The sequence below is a fragment of the Gallus gallus genome, chromosome 2 (genome assembly GCF_016699485.2).
Source record: "Gallus gallus isolate bGalGal1 chromosome 2, bGalGal1.mat.broiler.GRCg7b, whole genome shotgun sequence".
In the NCBI taxonomy this organism is placed as follows: Eukaryota; Metazoa; Chordata; class Aves; order Galliformes; family Phasianidae; genus Gallus; species Gallus gallus.
In genome coordinates, this window is record NC_052533.1 from 47,086,190 (window position 1) to 47,102,497 (window position 16,308).

Genomic DNA, 16,308 nt, shown 5'->3' on the forward strand with positions numbered 1-16,308 from the left:
ATGGCTGTACTTGTACCAGCCAGGGAAGCTGTGTTGCCAAGTCTTTTAAGACTCTCAGAGGAAGTACACCACAAAGCAAGAAAAATGTCTGTGGAATCACTTTTAGAATGAGCTCCAGAGGCAAGAAAAAAACATATAAAAATCCAAATGCTTCATATTGTGTGGTCTGTAGAGGACTGCTTTTAGGGAAGGAAGAAGAAAGTCTGTGTAGAATAAGGATGTGTGTACATATGCTGTCTGGTAACCTGGCCTGAAGGTTGAGACCAGAAGCAAGAGACTTTTGAACTTTTTGTTCTGTTTCTGGGAAGAACGAAGGAGATCTGCTGCAGTAACCCTCTTCCTCTGTCTCTGTTCTGAGTACTGTCAGGATTAAAGGGAGCACTATAGCAGGAGAAGGTTTCACTTGGTAAAAGGGGGAGGAAGGGAGAGCCCTCCTGTGAATAATCTCTAATTCAATTAGGCTTTGATGAGCAAGGTACTGAAAAGTCTGGAGACAGGTGCAGAGGGGTTGGTGATGGATAGTTCTGGCTAGAGCTCTTATAAACAGAAGTGGTAGGAGCAGCTCAGACTTGGGCTGGGGCGGTCTACAAGTTAAGTGCTTGCCTGGTAGCATGAGTCAGAAGAAGAGAAAGCAGTGCACTTGATGATAATGCAGCTACCTTCAACTTCCATGTACCAGCCTGGAAATGGGGGCCATGTAGCTGGGTAGAGACCTGTGGGCTCTGTGCGACTGGGACTGTGCTATACCAGGCAGGAGTGATGGGGGAAAGTGCCTTCATCAGCCCTCCTGCCTTTTGCAATCTCCAGCAAGCCCACTTTGATTCATAACCGTACTGCCGGGTTTGATACTGTCCTACTGAATGGTCTCACTGATAATGAGCAGTATTTTATCTCAGGGAATCCTGGTAGTAGATGCATGTTTTTGTGATCGGAGACCATCTAACTAGTCAGGAACTGCTCAAGTAAAACCGTGTTAGATGATCCTAACCTCACAAAACTTTTTTTTCTCCACAGTGGAATAAGATTCCATCTCTAGTAACTAGATGTGAGCACACATTGTTTTGTCCCCTCCAGATAAACTGTAGTGAAACACTTTTATTTCTGTAATGACACGATTGCATGTAAACTTGCACTGCAGTGAACGAACACATGAGCCCAGCCTTAGCTTACAACTATTCTTGGACCAGCACCTCTCCTCTCACCTTCCACCCAGCTAACCATCCAAAGTAGAGCTTACTGCAGCTGACAGCTAAAGGAGATGTGTTGTAGCTGCAGTAGTGGTGGCTTGTATTTGGCACTTGCTATCCAGGGTTCTGCCATACCACTGAGCCCTCGGAGAGGTTGACATGGGCAGCTTCAAAGCCTGAAAGCATTCCTAGCAAGCCAGTCCTGTGGACTAGCTACGTTAGTGCTGCTGCTTTGGTGTTTGAATGCTGAGCTCAATGTACAGCTGACATTTACTTGGTGATCTGTTTTATTCTGACAAGCTGTGGATTTTAATGTAGTAAGTGACCTTTTATTCTACACAACGTATCTATGAACATGTTTCTGTCAGTAAGATGGACAGTGCGATTATGTGTAACGCACAAGCAGATTCTTTCTGATCAGGCTTCTTCCACCAGTGACCTTTACATAAAGGACTCTTGCAACAGCAAAATCTGTTAAAAATAAAGCGAAGACCTTCCCTCCTAAAGGCCTTCATTCTTCCTTAAGAGTCCTGTTTTCATTTCCCTCTTTCCCCTGTGACTGCTCAGCAATCTCTCTGAAATCCTGGGGACTGTCAAGAGAAATGATGACATGCCTTCTCTTGCAAGTAGACCAGAAGTCTGCAGTGGCAGAGTCAGAGCTGATTGCCTATCTTATCTCAAGTCGCTAGTCTCTAATTCAGGCTTTTACAAACAACTACCAGTCCTATGTCTTTCTGGAGCTACAGGTTAGTGTTTAATGTACTGCTTTCCTGGGGCTTTGCCTATCAAGTTGGAGAAAAAAGCCTTTTGCCTTTTTGATCCCAGCTGGGAAGGGACTCAAATCAAAATTCAAGGGCCAGAGAGCCCTGAAGGGGAAAAGGTGAAGGACAAGGGGATATTGCCCATCGCTCAGGACCACTTTTTCTTGAAGCCATCCCTGAAGCACAGCAGGGTGTGACTTGCTGAATACTAGTCCTACTTCAAATATATATTAAAAAAAGTTGAACTAACTTGGGAAGTTCACTTTATTCTTGGCCAATAAGCTGGTGATTGTTTTAAGATTTGTTCATTTTTGGACATGTAAAATTTATAGTGGTATCTGTGAGGATGAGAGGCGATTGAGATAATTTCCAGGGAAATGTTTCTTTAGTATTATCTGACTTACCTTCATCATCAGGTCATGAAAAAGGTTTCTGAGCAGTTTAGGAAGATCTGTCCATCTTTGGAGAGACACAGGCTGCCCTCCAGTATGGCAGCTGCAAATAGGTACGTCTATATGCCAATGCTGCCATTCAGTTTAGTTCAGCGTTATACCTTTTCTGTGCTATGGCACTAGCAAATTCCTCTAAAACTTGTAGGAGACCTCAGCATAGCATGCAGGGTCTCTTTTTCCCAAGTTCTGGACTATGGGTTTATGCTTACTGGTAAGGTAACAATCTGGTTGCTTAGGAAAAAATGGTGCAACCAGCTGCATTTTCTGATAGTATCTATGTGAAGCATAGAAGCTGTATGAAATAACAGACTGCAATGATCCCATTAACAAACCTGTGGGGCTGCGAGGCTTAATTTGTTCCAGTGCATTTTTATATCTACTGCTCGCTCAAAATGAAGTGTTGCTCCTTTAGGAAAAAAAAGGTCAGAAACTGCTGGTGGAGAGTGGAATAATTTTACTTACCAGGAGGTGATCACAGATATTTCCTGTTGCCGGTCCTAGATTATTTCCTTATGTGGTAGTTCAAAGATGCCACGAAAATGGCAAACCAGTGCAAGCATTCTGATTAGTATGATGAGTAAACCTCTTATAGCTTGCTGGGAAGAATGCTCTGACCTCTGGTTGTTGAATATTGGACATGTGCGCTCATGCTGTGCAGCATCTCAGTTTGTCCTGCCTTGGTCATGCATTAGTCCAACTGCTGAACATGATGAAATCAGTTGCTGAAATAGTGATTCTGTCTTTTTCTGAAAGATGTAATTATCAAATCTGCTCTCTCCAGCTTGTTTGACTTGGATATGATTTTAAAGTCTAACATCAAGCTGATGTATTTTGTGTACTAGCTACTGCAGAATTCTGCAGTCCCTAAGAGAAGATCAGTGACATCCCTAAGAGAAGATACATTGCAGAATGAAAGACATCATGTTTCAAAACAGGGAATTTTTCTAACTCAGGTATACTTTTTAGACAAGCTAGGCTGCATACATTAGCATATCAGTGCTTTCAAAGCCCATCTCCTACATCCCCACTTAGCATGCCTTGGTTAGTGTTGTGAGGCAGCCCTGAACGTCAGAAGGCATTTCTTTTTGGATGGAAAGGAAGCAGAAGATGTGTGCCTGATGCCCTCCAGCTAATGGGTGTTGAGTCTGGGGCAAAACAGATGAGAGTGATGCTGAAACTCCCTCCAAGCTGTATGCGGGGTGCAAGTTGGGCTCCTACCACCACTTGCTCTACTTTAGAGATCCCTCCTATTGCAGTGTAACTGCCTGCTAATGTAGAGCTGGCCTTAACATTCTGTAGGATTTTAACTTACAGTCTGTGTTCTTTTCACTTGCTTCTGTTTTATTACTTCGATAATTTCACAGATCAGTGAAACTCAACTGTCCCAATCCAGTTGTTGGTTTTGGTCGGTCGGTTTAGGCTTTCAGTGGGTTCTGGTGGTTTGGCTGACTTTCCTTCACCATGCTTTTACCAGAAACTGGACATCTAAAGCTTGTTTTGGAAATATATCAGTTTGCTGTTTCTACCACAACTCAAACTCTTTAATAGCTGCTTATATATTGTAGTGTATGTTAATCAGTCAAATCTGCTCTACATATCTAAAATGTTTTTTGTCTGCAGGCCTGTCACACGCCTGATGGTGCAGGAAACTTGCCCAAGGCAAAACCTCTGGATGGGCAAAGCCACAAAGCGTCTTAATGGCACATTTATCTGCTATTTTTTTTTTTTTCAGTTCATATAGAAAAAGCAAGGCCTGGTGACTGTATGCACAGACTGGTTTTCTAACACTAATAGCATCAGTTCTGTGGCTTCTGAGGGAAGCTCTACTGTGATCTCAATTAAGTACATTTTCTACTTAATGCCAGACTTAAAACTCATAATGATGCATAATACAAGATTTATTGCTGTCTGTGTCATTATTTGATTCATTGTGATTTTGCTGTAGCATTTGCTAATTTGCTATCCGTGTATGCATAATGGGTGGGGTTTTCAGTTGGGCTCTCCATTAACCTGAACCCTTTTTTGTCAAGGCTTATGAATGCTTAAATTGGCTCTTATTTCAGTCAGTAAGCCTCAGCACTTATGACGAGGAAACAATTGTAAGCAACAGTCAATACTTCCTCAAAATCTTTCTCCTTATAAATATGGATTTTTTTTCCTGTTGTTGGCCCTGAAGAAACTACGTCTATGTTGGTTCTCTCTGGACAGCCTTCTATCTTTTGTATTGATCTACTCTGCAGGGTGTACCTGCATATACTGCTTGAGTACACATAATTAACACTTTGCATACATGTAGTTCTGGCTGTTTCCTTTCAAGAAAAGCTAAAGCCTACACAGTTTGGTTTGAATGTTCTTATGCCAATGCTGGTAGATGTGCAGTGTTTCAAAAGCGCGCTGCTGATCAACTTCTCCTCTGATTTATGTCTCATTATCAGGAAGGCTGAAGCTGTTTAGGTAACTCACAAGTGAAACGCTTTCTGTTAGTGAAATAAAAAAGTAATATCCATCAGCACATAGTATGAACATAAACTTGAGCACAGTCACAGCATCACACACCAGAGCTACTGAATCACTGCAGAAATACATTCAAAACCAGCATTCGGGAACTAGGTGATCTTTGAAGGCTTTTCCAACACAAGCCATTCTATGATTCTTTTGCTTCTGGCTCCTGTGGTACCTCAGGGAGACTTTCAGCTGCTCTTGGTAACAACAGCATCAGCTTCTGCTGAATTGGAGGGGAGAAAGAGAGAGAGCCTTTTTGTTTTTGTGGTGATTAGACAGGAGAAACACGACTTCTTGTAAATAGAACTAGCTATTGACTCTCAAGCTGTACCAGGACAGCTTTTGCCTGGGTTTTCTTGACATCACAGCACTCTGTCCTTGCTGCGTGCTGCTGCTGACTGGTGTGCAAAGTGCTCCCCTTTAGACTTTGCCACTGTAACATTATATTCTGTGTTTTATGACAGCACTCACTAAACTCAGAGAGGCACCTACCCATGCCTGAAGTGCAAGCAGCTCGCTTCTTGCCTCTGCAATATACCAAAGTGTTTGGTGCAGCAATCAAGCCTTTCTGACTGAGGAGATCAGCACTTGCAACTGCTCTGTCTCGTGGCTGATGACAGCCGCCTGTCACTCAGAGTGCAGATAATGGTCTGGGGATGACAGCCTGCTGTCCCCCTATTCTGAGCATAGCAGGATTACCTGTGGGGCTAGGCTCATGGTGTCTCTTGCCTGGCTCTGTCCCTCACTCTGGCACTGCTGCAGGGAGTCTGCCATGCCTGGCTGTGAGATGGAGTGACTAGGGTGTTTCCTTCCTGCTTGTAAGCAGAGTGAAAAATGCTGCCATGTTACTTGGGTAATTCCACTCAGGTTTGAACTAGCAGGATCCTTCCCATGACTGGATTATCTTTGTACTGACCTTATTAGTTGGAGAACACATTGCTTCCCTAAGGTGCTAAAGACTTGTTCGTGTTTCAGTCTGCTAGAATGCTATATTAAACATTTGAGACTTTGGTAAGCTTGGTTTGGAGCACAGGGTATAAAGACCATGCATGGAATGAAGACTTCTTTTTCCATCATCATCTCAAAGTGTCCTTGTGACATTGCAGATAACGTATTGAAAACCTGGGGACAATTTTCATGATTTCAGAGTAAAAATCTTGCCATTTGAATCAAGAATAACTCCAAATACACACTGGTCTGAATGATCTCTCAGAATCTCATCCCTGTGTGGGTGGGTAAGTAAAAAGCCACCAGCCACCACGTGCTTCTAACTCAGAGGGTGATATACAAATTCAAGCTAAACAGATGAAGACATGGAAAGATATGTTAACACTAGGAAAATGGAAATTGGAAACTTGTAGGAAAGTACAGAGTTGTGTGTACTCACACTTAATGCGTATTCCTGATGGAAAGAGGTAGAAACTTTAATTTGGCTTGGAAAGCAATACATGCAAATGTAAACCTAAAATCTAACAAGCTCTTTCAGAAAACTTTGCTCATAGACCTACTCATCTGTGTTTTCTTTCCTGAGGACTGGACAAACTCTGCCAGCAGATGCTAACAAATCAGGAGAAATCCTAGTGCCAGTCAATTCAGAACACATGCAATGCTGGTTGTAAGTACTCTGACAATACAAATATGCAGTGAAGTTGTAATGGAGCTGAGGAGATTGAGGTGGTTCTGCCCTTGTAAATTAGTGTACTTTTGAGATGATGGTGCTGTGATGGGATGGAGGTGTCAAGAAAACCTATTGTTCCTGGTTAGGTTTGGATATGGGTTGCTGAGGCAAAGTCTTGAGAGGTGCGTGGTCTTGGACCTCAGTGTGGAGGAACACTTGGGATCTACATCTCTGCTTTCTCTGTTGGCTGTAAGAGGCAAACACAGGTTTTGAAGGTAGGTACAAGGGTAAACTGTTCAAAACCACCTACATCTTTTCACCAGTTCAGTTACTGTGCTCTGGGTGATGGGGTGTAGTTTGCTTACTCAGTGTAAGAAAAGTTCAGGCTGCTACAGCAACACAGGTAGTCAGTGCCACTTACTGCACGTGTAACTGAGCTCTGAGGCTTCTGAGCCCAGAACGCCTAGCTTCTTACATCACTTGGTATGTTATGATCCTTCTGAACGTACCAGCTCATGCAGTCCCTTAGGTGAGTACATCTATGTTTTTCTTCCCTTTTTTCCAGCTAAAAACAACCAAAAATACTTGGCCACTTCCTCCTCTGCAATGAGAATTTGGCTGGGATCTCTCTGGGAATAACTGTTAGTCACTTGCAAAAGAGTCCTACCTCTCTGAGCCTGCTTGTGAGCCTAAGCTTTTATCAGGGAAAGTTGAATTCTCAGTGGCTTTGCTGTGAATCCTTTTCCCTCTCATTGCCTCCAATGGGCTACATGGTGTTATTTTGGCTGGGGAAGGTCAGGGTGAAGGCATCTTCCCTGAGGGAGGTGGGCAGCTGAGCATGCTGAAATTCTTTGTTAAATTTTTGCGTGTGAATCTCTCTCTGTGGGTAGCACCCCTTGCGAAGTGCCTCTGGAGTGTGGCTCATGTGCAAGGTAGTTCTGCTCCCAGCAGCCTTAGGTGGGATGACCGTGGTATAGAAAAACAGCTCAGTGTGGCTACTGTGACAAAGGCTGGATTAGAATCCAGACAGAGGCTTGAAAAACAAGCCGACCTTGAATGTTGCTTTAATTTTTTTTCAGCGCAGAGAGAGTAGAATACAGCATATTTCTATTTTAAGTGCTGTTGAGACATGCTGGAGAATGGTTTGCTGGGAAACCAACTCTGGCTGCTGGAGAAATAAAGCCGGAAGCTTGGAAGAGTTGGGGTACCCATACAGCTCCCTGACTAGCTACTGAGGAGCCCAGCCTCTGCCTCACTGAGGCTGCCCTTTCCCCAGACTTGGGCTCCCAGCTCCCCAAAACTCGTCTTTGAAGTTCTTTGTCCAGTTGCAGACAGAAAGCCGTAAATCTGTACCTTTGTTTAGTGTGGCATGTACTCTGCCTCTAATCCAATTTCCCTTCTGTTTGTTCTCTGTACAGCCTCATTCGGCCTGACAGCTATTTAATAAACCTATTTGCTTTTCTTTGACATGAGGCAGAAGTCGTGGGTGTTGAAGAGCCATAAGGCCCTAGTGGACAATGAAACCCTTTCCCACTCAACACTCTTCCAGCTCAGCACAGATAAATTGTGTAGAACTGGGAAATTAACCCATCCTATCTTTAAGAAAAAAAAAAAAAGCATTCACAGGCTGATCCACAATGATTTGAGTTTGTTGCTTTGCCTTCCGTAATGAGAAATTCTCTGTCTGTTATGAGACGATTGGCAATCACTTCTACAGCATTTGGCTATGTCACCTACAAGAAGGCAAACCATTCAGGAATACTTGCATTGAAGAAAAATACTACAACTCTGCTGAAGGGAACAAAATTACTCTGAAAAGTCGAGGGAAACTTACCTGTTCATTTATTTTGCATAACAAAATTTCCAACTTAAAATCATTTCCTTTTGGTTTTGATGCACACCAATTGTGTGCTAACGTTGCTCTGCGTGCTTCTCTCTCAGTAATGTTAGGTAGCATGTGGAATACTGCAGCAAATGTATTATTCTCTCTTATGGCACAACTGGAAGACATGAAGACCACAGTGGTGAAGGTGATAAAATGTTAGTACTTAGTTATATTTAGGAATGAGGAGGAATTTGAATTTGCTGAACTTCATACATATATGAATATGAATGTTGTATGTATACCTATAAAAGTGTATATATAAATAGCGAAAATCTTACTGCTTACTAGCAGTCTGTTAGCTGAGGCTTTTTTTGGTAGATCCTTATCTCTTTGAATGATCTGGAATACGTATACATATGAAGCTCAAACACCAGCTGCCTAAATTCCAGGGTGATGGAAAAAAGCAAGTATGGGTTTGTGAGATTGTTTTTAATTTCTTTTGGGTCTTGAGTATTATGTAGGCTTAGGGATGCTCAAATGACAGATTAAGCAATTAAAACAAGTTATTGCTGCTATTTATAACTAGCTAATTTTTCTTAAGTGAACCTTCATATTTTTGCCTGTAGACCTTCGTTTTGCATGAGGGCCTTACTGAATTTGGTGTTGTATGGAGACATGGTAAAAGAAGATCATTCCTAAAGAAACAATATTGAATATCCAGAAGGAGTCATTCATTTGACAACCCGACCCAAAATCAGTGAATGCTGTAGCCACAAGGCTATTATGAATCTGAATGGTATATGGATCTAGTTGCCATTCTCATTTTTTTTATTTTTATTTTGTATATTGCATTGATTCTGATAACCGTTGAGAAAATTAATATCCCTTTTCTGGGTCTCTCAATTTCTGCTGTGTTGGTTTCAGATTCCTTTGAACTTTCCTTTAGAGCCATGTTTACTAGCCTCTGCTTGATACCTCTGTGCCCTCTTCTAGACTCTGCAGCCCATATCCCTTCTTGCAACAAATCACTAGCCCCCATGTAAATTGTAGCAGAGGTGTGTGTTGGTCTAGAAAAAGGAAAGATACCCTAGGAAAAGAGGACATATGGAAGAGTTTAGAGGTAAAACAGCTTTAAAAGAATGACTTTCAGCTAACCTTTCCCCATCTTGGACCCTTTTTCCCCTTCAGTGAACCTGTTGTGTAACTGTGAATGCATTTTGCCTGCAGAGCTGAGAAATCTTGAGGTAGCTTTGCCTTGTAGCGAGTACAGCACTTGATACCTAATGCAGCACTCCAGCTGTGTGCTTCCAGAGGTACAGACAGAGCCAAGTGTACCAAAGATGTCTCTGAAGGGCACACAACGTGGCTTTGTGTGTGGCCTGTGGCCAACTATAAGCCCCAGTTCCTTCTCTATGAGATTGCAACTGCCTCCCATCTTGTACTTGCTTGACAAGTGTGATGGGAATGGCTCCTACTGAGATATTCAAACATCACTATTGATTTCAAGAAAAAAGATATTTTTAAGAGTTAAAGTGTTGTAGACATGGTTGGCAAACAGCATCGGTAGAGGTGGCTTTGCAGAAAAATTGACACTCTTCCATATCTCTACTGCTTACTTTTTATAACTATTCTCAATCCTAAGAAGGTTTTAAGTATTTTTAAGTATTCACTTCCAAACCCATGACCACTACGGTAAGACACCATTATTTTTGAAGTTGCTGACTTACTTCATTTTTATTGCGAAGGGGGAAGGTCAGCATCAGCTGAAAGAGACAGTGCTGCTCCCTGATGTCATGCGGGAGCTCTATCAGCTGTGGCAGCACCTATCCACAGTGAAAGGCCAAGTGGCAAGCTGAAATATGTTAGAGAAAAGACTTGCTGGCAGATTGATGGAGAATGCTGACATACTTCTGTAAACCACAATACAGAGGGAGTTAATCAAGATCAGGAAGAGTGTCCGTCTTCCTGAGAAGTCACTTCCCACCTCAATTAGCTGGCAGTTTTGGCAAACATACACAATGGTTAGGCCCCCATCAGTCTGAGCGATGCTTTCTTGAGCAACTCTTATGCTACCGCCTTTGCTGGCTCTGTCTGTGATTATGCTGCTGGCAATTGGCAGGCTTTGTCAGCAAGCCAATAAATCTTTATTGACAGGCTGAGCTCAATGTTTTGCTCAATGTCTCCTCCGAAGACAGAGAGGAAGAGGAGGAAATACCCAGACCCAGCATGAGTACATTGTCTATCAGAGGGTTGGCAGGAGTTTAATTTCTTTGTTACATTAATTGTCGCATTTTATGAGGGATCCTGTGCATGTCTTTGTTGCCGGACTGGTCTTGTTGGGATTTTTTTCTGCTCATGCTGTTTGTGTGCTCATTTGGTGTTTCATCTCCTGCAGTGACCAACATCTTAATTCTGCACTGAAGCCCACTTCAGCTCTTTGAAGAAAAACAACATCTTGTACCAAACGATGACAAATATCCCCCAAACTACTGATCAAGAGGAAAAATGAGCCCTTATGCTTTTAAGTCTAAGCAAAGGCAAGCCATAAACATGTGGTAGGAGGGGATGATTTCTTTTAACCTTTTTACTATGGTCTCTGATATTATCCAGTATAGGTTACAGTCCTTTTGTTTTTCGCTCTGAAATTGGCAGAGCTCTGCTACAGGGCTGCATTAATGTGTTTTTCCACTGTCTGTTCTCCAGTTTTTTTGGTGTCCCTCAGCATAATGGAACTCTGTGCATTTTCTTCCTTCCTGACAAGTACCCTGTTATTGTTTTGGACCACAGTGGAGGCTCTTTATAGTGAAAGATCTGGGCAGCAGTGTGTGATGCACTGACAAATTCAATAGCATGTCTTGAGGCTATTATTTATTTATCCCCTCCCTATCCCCCCACTGGAGCCACCCTTTATTCTAGATTGAATCAGAGCAGAATCATATTTTTCTTCTTGTCCATCAATAATTAGAATCAATCTAGCTGTGGTAAATTAATACTCTGGGCAAATGTTGCAGTTAGACATAAGGATTGGACTGGGTGATGACGGTAAGCACTACAACTGCTCTGCTGGCTGTGATGCATGAGAGATTGTCTGGTTTACTCTTACCACCTGTGAACTGTGATGTTTTAACTATTCAAGGCCCAACTCAGGCAGCTATTGACAGTCCCACTACCTATATTACTTATACAGCTGCCTTTCATAATTGATAGGGTACTCATTTTATTAAGAACTGTAGAAAGTGGTGTGAATTCAGTCACAGGCTTCCTCTTTGCTATGCTCTATGTTTTGAGCTATTTCATTATCAGGTATAAGGTAGTAATTAGTAAAATTTCCCTGCTGGAATACTGGCCTGGAAGATAACAAGCTATCCTTGCCTATAGCAGGGAGGTTGGAACTAGATGATCTTAAATGTCTCTTCCAACCCAAACCACCTGATGATTCAATTCTATGTTTCTGCATTGGGGAAGGGGGTTGCAGATCTGTTGTAGGAAAAGCTGGTACCAATCTCTTACCTCTGTCATCAAGACAGTGCACGTGGCATCGTCAAGGTACTGCAAAGGAACAAATGTTTTGCAGATAGGAATGTATGAAAATACTGCTGTGGCTGTACAATCTTCTCCAAGGTAACTAATGATAGGATGAGAGTTAATGGCCTAAGGTTCTGCCTGGGGAGCTTCAGGTCAGATGTTAGGAAAAACTTCTCAGAAAGAATCTTTGGGCACTGGCACAGGCTGCCCAGGGAGATGGTGGAGTCACTGTTCCTGGAGGTGTTTAAGGAATGTGTAGATGTGACACTGAGAGATGTGGCTTAATGGCCATGGTGGCTATGGGCTGACAGTTGAACTGGATGATCTTAGAGTCGAAAAATGATAAAGGTTGGAAATGACCTTAATGTCTGTCCTGATGTGGCTGGCCTTGCAAGAGATGTACTAGCGTATATATGGTGCCATTGGGTAAATGGAAGGACAGAGGCAGATACTCTTCTGTACTGCACACAGTGGGTTCTCAGTTGCAGAGGAAAACCAACAGGAGTACAGTTTTCTGGCATCTGCAGGGTGTGCCCTTCTGACTTGTCAGTTTGCACCCGTATGCTTCTCTTTCTTGATATCCTCAAGAAGGCTATGGTCAGGGCAGTGCTCCTGCTGCTGTCAGACAGAGGGGTCACAGAGGTGGTTTTGCAGGGAGTGGGAGACACAGCAATTAAGCTGTAGTGGAGCCTCGTTAATTGTCTGTGCCAAGGGGGAATGAAAGCCTGCAGGCTTGGTTTTTCTGTTCTTTGCAGCACAGGGGTCAGCAGCCACTTGGTTGTGACCAACAGGGAACCAACTCAAGTCACTCCTAGGGGAAGTCATGCCCCTGTTTCATTTTTTTTTTTTTTTCCCTACCATGAATTCTTGATTGCTGTCTCAGGGAGTGTTTTCTGCCTCCAGTGCCAGGGTGGCAGGCAGCAGAGGAAGCATGCCACTCCATCTGCCAGTCCACTGGTGGAAGGCACCAAACTCACCAAATTAATTCTGTCTTCCCCAAAGAGCAGCTCCCTGCCAAAGACATTTAAGTATCACTGGCACTGGAGTTTAGTCCAACATACATTTCTTTTCTGTCAGCATAATATTCCCCTCTTGCCCTCTCTTATCTCCCAGCTTCCACTTGTTCCACCCCCAGCGCCTTGTTACTGCCAGAAGTAAGGCAACCAAGCCACCCCTGTGTCCTCCAGCCTGTCACAACCCTGCCAGCCCTTTCAGGAGGCCTTGCTGCTAATTAGAAGCATTATCACTTAGTGAAGGAGCAGTGGGTCTGTGTGAAACATCTAATGCATCGCAGGGTGAAGCTGCCTCAGCTGTGGTTGGTGCCATCCTGGGAGAGCACTGGCAGCATCCTCTGGTACTGCTTGAGCTGGAGAAGCCCATTCTGGGGCTGGAAGTCTGCATGGAAATCACTGCTATCCTGCACTGGAGGAAAAAGGGATTAATCCCATTTTCCCCTCCCTTTGTGGGCTGGAGAACTGCAGAGGGCAGGCAAGTGAGCCGGAAGGAGGGAGCCATGCCAAAAAGCAGGGCCAAACCCAACTTGCAAAACCCCAAGTGCTTGGTTTCATGCAGTCTTTGCTGCCAAAGCAGTGCTATTTTCTGGTATCCATCAAGGCTGCCTTGCGCCTGGCATCGGGTGAGCCCTGTGCAGGCACGTATTTCTGCCACACAAAGGCATCACAAGAAGCAGTTGGTTGCCTCCTCACACCTTACACAGCACGGGCAGCATGAGCATTTCCCAGGGCTGTAATTCTGTCCCAATGCTGGGACTGGTGAGGACAGGGCCAGTCTGTTGCAGTGCTTCAGTGGGTGAGAGCAAGCAGCTAGGAGAGTGCTTCATAAGGGAGGAGAGCAATGTGCACAGCCTTGTTGTATTCATCCTAATTCAGAGAGAAGATTGGAGGGGAAAAGGTGGTGGTGTGGGTCCTCCAGTCCTTGCATCAACTTCCCTGCAACAGCTGGACAAAGCAGCTGCAGTAGCTTGCAGGGAGAGGATGTTTTCTTGGTGATGTTTGATTGATGTTTCCAAGAATTGGTAGATACTAACATTCTCATGAAACAGAGATGTGAACAACTTGGAAATGCATGCCTAGACTCCAGGGTTAGTTTGAATCAAGAACAAAACTTTTGAAATCCTTTTCTCTCCCTTTCAATCATTTCCTTGTTAACACGTTGCCCCCAGAATACTGGCAGCACTCAAATGCAGGACTTGTTATTATTGCACATTTCTGCCTTAGAGCTGGATCCTTGCAGCATTACGTAGTTTTGTTTTTCTCTTGAGTAGCTCATCTGTTTGGAGCTCTTTGGAGTAAGGAGGATGCCTCCCTTAAATGCTGAGAGGGGTTAACACAATATTGCAGTTTGTGGAGCATTTTCTGCCTGCTTAATGCAAAATCATGGTAATAGTACAGGATGTCAGATCTGGAGTTATTGCATATTGTTGTGTCCTAATGACGGCATCCCATCGGGAGCTCAGAACACAAATATATACAGATAACTTGAGGTGACTCTCGTCACTCTCAGAAGTTGAGGGTGAAATGTTTTAGCCTGCTAGAGTATGATCGCAACCTGGGAGAAGTGCAACAGGGATAACACTGCTACACTTCCAACCATTGCAAAAGGGTCAAACATTCAGAGCAAGGCTTGCAGATGGAGATACAGCAACCTTAGACACCAGCCTGAGCCCCCGTGACATTCCCAGTGTTATCTCCCTAGCACCAACCTCAAGTCACTGCCTGTTGCATTTCCCATGGGATCTGAAGGACGCAGCCCAGAGAGCGAGCAATGGGGCCGCTCTATCCCAAAGCCAGGCCTCACGTCCTGGTGGAGCAGTGACCCCATCCCACTCAGCATCACTTGGTAACCAGCCCTAAAAGAGTCACTTTCAGTTTGGTGAAATGTGAACTTTGCAAGAAGGCATTTTCTCCGAGGGGTTTTGCAGCTTGGATTAGTGATGTGCTCACTATCAGCTGGCAGAGCTCGCAGCCTTTTCCTGCCCGGCAGTTGCAGGCAGGGAATTGCTGATTGCTGCTCTGAAATCTGTCTCTTGCTCTGAGCTGATTCCAGAGCTACCTTGTCTGGTGCAACTATAAGCCATGGGAGATTTATATATTTAAATGGAGAGGGGGGAAAAAGTCAGACCTAACATCCGATTCCTCTGGGACTGTGAAAGGAAGGTAACTGGAACCTATTTTCCTATTTCTTTCTCAGCCTTATCCGAGAACAGCCAGCCTATCTGTAAGTGGCAACTGTGGAAAATGTGCTCTGGCCACTTGGTGTGAAAGATAGGCAAGACTCCTAAAAAATCTTCTCTGCAGCTTATCACCTTTCTGCTGGCTCCACAGCAAACTAGTGCCCCAGCGCAGAAGGAAACTGGCTGTCTGTGGGGCTGGACAGGGCCTCATCAACAACTGATAAGCTCCCCTGTGAACATTCAGACTCTTCAGGGCTTACTGTCCTTTCAAATACCACAGAAGCTCCAGCTGGGTATGTTCATATACAGCCAGCAGTGCAGTCAGTTTTCGGGGATATGCGTCTGCTTCTCCGTTGCCCTTCCTGCTGTTTCAGGGATGCTGCTCCTGGCTCCTACAAACACATTTTATAAAATTGGGTAGAGTTGTCTGAAGATAATTCTCCCTCTCCTTCCCTCATACTAGTGCAAGACTGCAAAAATTCACCATGATGCTGCAATAGTAGCAGAAAGGGGGACCGGGTGTATGCATGAAAGAAAGCAATGCCCACAGATTGACGCTTGGATGTCCTGCCAGAACAGGGCAGTGGCTCTAACTTACCTTCAGTGCTGCCAGGGCAAGTGTGATGAGCTGTTGACTAAGTTTATTTTTCTGCTGTAGCTTATATACAAAAACTAGGAAGAATTGCTCTTCAGTGGAACGTTCCTGCCTACTTTGAGGAGAGCAGTTATATGGTATGCAGGTAGAGAGCAGACTAAAAGATGTTCTTATGTGAAAATAGCAGGGGGGTGGGTGCCTCATCCCTGGAAGCATTCAAGGCCAGGTTAGAGGGCCCTGAGCAACCTGATCTGGTGCCTGATTTAGTGGTTGCCCCTCCCAGAGCAAGAGTTTGGAACTAGATGATTTTTGAGGTCCCTCCATTCCAAGCCATTCTACGATTCTAGGTGCAAGGACGTAGCAAAAAAGACAGTGCACCAAAGTTCTGATTTGTATTTTGAAGCATAGTGCTGTAAGACTTGATTTACTCCTGCTGAAACTTGAAGTGAGCAAAGAAGCAGCCCTGTTGCTCTGACAGGATTGGATGCTCCGCGTCCTTGGAGTTACTGCTTTCAAACTACAGATCTCTTTGCGAAAAGCATTTTACTCCAGTACACTTAGAGGATAACTTGGAGTTACTGGTTGAGATGTACGCAATCACTGCTCTCATGATAAGCTGAAGCAGTCTGGGTTATGGTGAGCAAGAGTGC